The sequence below is a fragment of the Chelmon rostratus genome, chromosome 4, assembly GCF_017976325.1.
Source record: "Chelmon rostratus isolate fCheRos1 chromosome 4, fCheRos1.pri, whole genome shotgun sequence".
Lineage (NCBI taxonomy): Eukaryota > Metazoa > Chordata > Actinopteri > Chaetodontiformes > Chaetodontidae > Chelmon > Chelmon rostratus.
In genome coordinates this window covers 11,084,642-11,089,475 of record NC_055661.1, presented here as the reverse complement: position 1 = coordinate 11,089,475, position 4,834 = coordinate 11,084,642, and the positions used below count along the sequence as shown (strand labels likewise).

At 45.1% G+C, this 4,834-nt stretch overlaps 1 non-coding gene across 1 annotated transcript; it reads right to left on the bottom strand.

Moving 5' to 3' along the window:
• Positions 1-3,930: 3,930 nt before the first annotated feature.
• LOC121606058 lies at positions 3,931-4,036 on the bottom strand. Its single transcript, XR_006006831.1, has one exon. It is a non-coding gene; the product is annotated as a U6 spliceosomal RNA (small nuclear RNA).
• Positions 4,037-4,834: the final 798 nt, after the last annotated feature.

Here is a 4,834-nt window from a genome sequence, read left to right as displayed (position 1 = left end):
TGTGTAATGGACGCCGGCCTCTCCACATGTTGCAGGACATCTTGTCCTCTGTCGTGTTCTTTTTAGGTTGTTGTTTCGCTGAGCGAGGCAAGTTTTTGTCTCGGGTCTTGTGACATATTTATTGCTTGCCCTTTCCAAAACTATCTGGCAAAGTTTAGTCGATATATGACGGCTATAACATGGGGGTAGGGAAGCCTAGCAGAGCGGAGCCAAAAGCTATGCAGCCATGGTGGTGTCGCGCCTCACCGGAGGTCCCCGACCAGCAGTCCTTTTTAATGGATGTGCCTGAGGAGAGTGACTCGGACGAGGATACTGATGAGCCAGTGGATCAGTCATGTAATCTAGGGGCCAGTCTTCATAACTGTGCAGAGGCACCTGGACAGAACTGGGCAAGGCATCCTGTCAGAGTTTTGAAGACATATGGTAAAAAAAATATAACATCTGGTTATTGTTAGAACTTAATATCTCCCAGTATTTTGCTGTAATTGTGTTTGTCTCTCAAATCAACCTAATTTACTAATGTCAATTTTGTTTTAGATGACTACATGTCAGCTTGGCATGGTATGAAAAAGTCTTTGACCTGTGACACATCTGAGTTGGATTCACATGATGAATTCACATGATCGTTTTTTTTCTCTGCACTGCATGATATGACACTAATATAATAGGTAGGAAAATGTACACAACGCCATTTATTTTTGTCCTTTCAGCAATGCATCCTCTACAAGACCACAACAACCTCCACTGCCATCTTTTGAACATTTCCATTCATCTCAGTCCACATACTTTGGAAACCGCCTCGGAAGTGTTCATGCCCACTGTAAAAGCTGGCCGGTCTGGGAGGGAGCCAATTCCCGGCACATGTAAGTATTGACTAATCCCTCACCTGATGCAATATTGAACTGATCATTTAAACTCATACAATTCTGAATCCTATCAACAAAAAATATCACAGATGAATTAAGCACTGAAAAAACAACTTTTTCGTCTATAATTTAAAATGACTTTTCCATAGAATTGTTTTGTTTTGCTCTTAGTTTCCTCATCATGACCTCTATAAATTTTTATGTCCTTTTTGTAGCTGCCGAGCTCCACATGCTCACTCTTTTGGAGAACCTAAAACACCAGCTTAACCAACAAAGTTCTGTGATGAATCTCATGTCACGACTGAACACTGCACGTGAACCACCATCAGAGATGCCAGACGACATGACTGGCTCAATGACCCAGCGAATGCCATGAAGAAGAAGCAGTTGGTATATATATCTTGCAAACACCACTTTTGTTTATATTATGTACTCTCTCAGTGATTTCTTTCTTACTGTTTTTTTTCCTTCATTGCCAATTCAGTGCCTTATTTTTACAGGTCGCTGTCCTGGCCTCTCTTGGGGGATGTGACATAAAACATGTCACCTGAAATATCCTGACACACATTTTTTTCATCTAGTGTTGCCAAACAGATAAATTGGAAGGGAGTTAATAATAAAAAGAAATTCAGCGAGATGGCAACCAAGGCTCTCCTCGCACATCAGTGTGAATATATATATATATATACATGTTGCTCCTCAAAATGTCAAAATGTCCTCAGCAAATCCAGCCCTGTCTTTAGTTAAGTGAAGTTTACTATTGCATACAAAACTGCATTGTGGGATAAAGTGACAGAAATCAAAATGTTGAGTTGGTAATTTCTGGACCATAACCTTTTGTTTGCTCTGTGTGTTTTTCTTGTTTTAATGTACTGTAGGGGCTGTGCGCAAGAACCATCAGGGGGAAAAGGCAACGGACATGGAAATAAACCACCATTCCATCAGGTGGTTTAATTTGGCTTCTGACCGTGGGGGTGGCCGTAGACAACGGTCACAACAAACTATGTCCCAATGAACTAGTGCCCATTCTGGACTGTTTGACACCCTTGTGACTGTTCCCTAGACTAATGTTTCCTATGTGGTTCGTGCTCAGCCACAGCTAAATAATATCTGCTGCGGGGGTCTTGTGAAAGAGACGTCCTGCGGAGGCGTTCTTGAATGTTTCTGTCACTGCGTGTCGAGAGGTCTCTTCATCCGTTGACTCCATGTGGACGAAATCGTGTTCGCCTGCTCGTCGTCTGAGCTGCCTCTTGTTGTTTTTGTTATTTTCGTTTTAGATTTTAGATTCTTATTGTTGCACATGCTGACAGAAAGATTGTCAGAAAGAAATCTACCTCTGCTAGAATGGAGTTGGTACAGGCACCCAGAAGACAGTTCACTACACATGCCATCCCGTCCAGGGCGACCCGCCTAACTGGGCTAAAGGAAGGACATGGATTATCACTTCCAAACCAACTTCTATCAAAGAATGTGTGTAAGAATGTATGTGTGGGTAATTCTGACAAAAGAGAGCGTTTGGTGTTTTCATGTACATGTTCTGACAGAGAGCTATTTGGTGTTTTACATGCAAGTCTGACAGAGCTGTTAGGGTTTTAAAAATGTACATTTAAGTCTGACATGTACATGTTATTATTAAGACCCTTTTGAGACATTACATGTAATTCTGACAAAGAAAGCTGTTTGGTTCGGGTAAATCTACAAATAAACATTTTTTGAGGACAGATGTGCATTTCTTTATGCTGTATGTGTACACATTTTGGACCAGGTCTGTGCCAGATCTGAACCAAATGTCATAGAGCTTTACTAATTATGCTGGGCCAGAACTGGCCCAGATCTGTTGCTGAGTGTGCTGTATGTGGATTGCATTTGGCCCAGATGTAAAATATGAATCATGGATTTGTGCCGGATCCGAACCAAATGTTATTGCTTTTTTAACTGTATTGGGCCACAACTGGCCCAAGTCCGTTCCAGATCAGAAATCCGTATCTGCGCTGGTATTGGGCCGTTGTGAATAAAGACCCCGGTGCAGACCCGTTTGGCCACAGTGTCATTTTGCTGTCTGGGCAGGTACTCCACCCCGAAGAGCTCCCCTGAACAAAACGTACAAAAAAGATGTGATGACTTCATTCGCCTGTGCCTGCCTGCATCATGCATGGCCAAATTAGCTCCTCCATGACAGCTTACCAATGTACTCCCCAGGCCGGGTGTAATTTTCAACAGGCGTCACACCCAGGATCTCTTGGCTGTGACTCCACCAGCGTCTCGTCCAGGCCCCTCACTAACCGAGAGCCCTCGTACATCCGATGCCGCTGGATGGCCGCCGTCATCTCAGGAAAAAGCTGGGCGTAGGAGGCGAGGGCGTCCTTGTTGGCTGTGAGGCGCGACTGCACAGTGTCCCCACCTTCCCTCTCCTTCTCGTGGGACGCCAGCACGCTGCAGGACGCGGACGACTCTTGCCCGCGGTAGGCTTGAGCCAGCCTCGACGCTTCGGGTGAGCTCTGAAGACGAAGGCTGCAGGCGGAACTTTGCTCTGTAATCCATTCTGCCAAGAGAAACACATTTATTTCTTGCATAATGAGCAAGAATAAGACCAATAAAGCTGTTAAGTACAACTTCAGAGCGCAAACATAAATTCAAATGCCCAGTGTTAATGTCACAGTCACATCAACGCATTTCAAACTCTTGTTTGCTCCTTCCTTATCTGCCACTGCTGCACTTGTTCTAAGATTTTACTGGGTTTTGGCCATTCCTACCATTCTGCTTTCATACTATGTTGTTTCCAGTCATTGCGGCACGTCGCTGTTATTACACGTTAGTGCAAAATTACTTCAGTGTTAATGTGATAAAAGTTAAAGCAGGGCGACTGTACGCCCACAATGCAAGTACTAAAACAAACAAACACACACACACCTGAGAAACAGAACAAAACGATGAGACGCGGAGACGCGGCTTGCCTTTGCAGAGTCCCTGGAGTCATTTACGGTCTCACACTGCCCTCTGCTGTCGAAAAACTGCTAATGCTGAATCAAAATGCATGACTGTATGTCTAACCCTCACACATAAAGAAAATGAGGAACGCTTCACGAATTTGCGTGTCATCCTTGCGCAGGGGCCATGCTAATCTTCTCTGTATCGTTCCAATTTTAGTATATGTGCTACCGGAGTAACACAACATTGTCCTCTTCACGTGCCTTCTATAAAGGGGGTCTGTCCCAGGACATCCCCGACTTATGGGGCACCTCACACACTGTGTGTAAGGGCCTAAACTGCTCCCAAATGGCTTTAATCAAGGCGCAGCACAACACTATATACACATATGGGTTCTGTGCTGTGACCCCTGTCCCTACAGTGACCAACAGGACATGATCTGAGTTCAGAGGGCTGATGGGAATTATTGCAATGAGCCTTTACGTCAGGCGGCCAGGATTGGTGTGCTGAAGGCGGGAGATTTACCCACAGCTCCTCCTCCTCCTGCATTCCTTCTATGAGGACCTTCAAAGCCCCACAAGCCCCTGCCAGAGCACCAACAACTGCTGTCTACCCCCCTAGGACAAAGAGAGAGAGACACAGGGCTTGGGGGAGGAAAACAGAGACACACAGGCTGCACCATGTGACCGGTTCTTTCGCCTGGTGTGTGTGTGTGTTCACCAAGAAATCAGAAGCAGGGGAAATAAGACTGTGTATAACTGAAGCTTCATGTGTTCATTATCATGTTTTGTTGCTGCGGGGTAGCTGATGTGATCACACACGGTGCGTTAGTGAAATGGATTCACACTCTGACGACTTGGATTTCTCTCTGCTCTTATCACAGAACCTCCCAGTCATGAGACGGACATTACGACAGGACTACCAGCTAAATTCTCGACAACCTAGCAGGGTTTTGTCACTACAGTATACCCCACACTGTCAGGGCTGAAGAGGCACGAAGGCAGGAATATCTCACCTCATTCAAACTACCAGTGTTCACA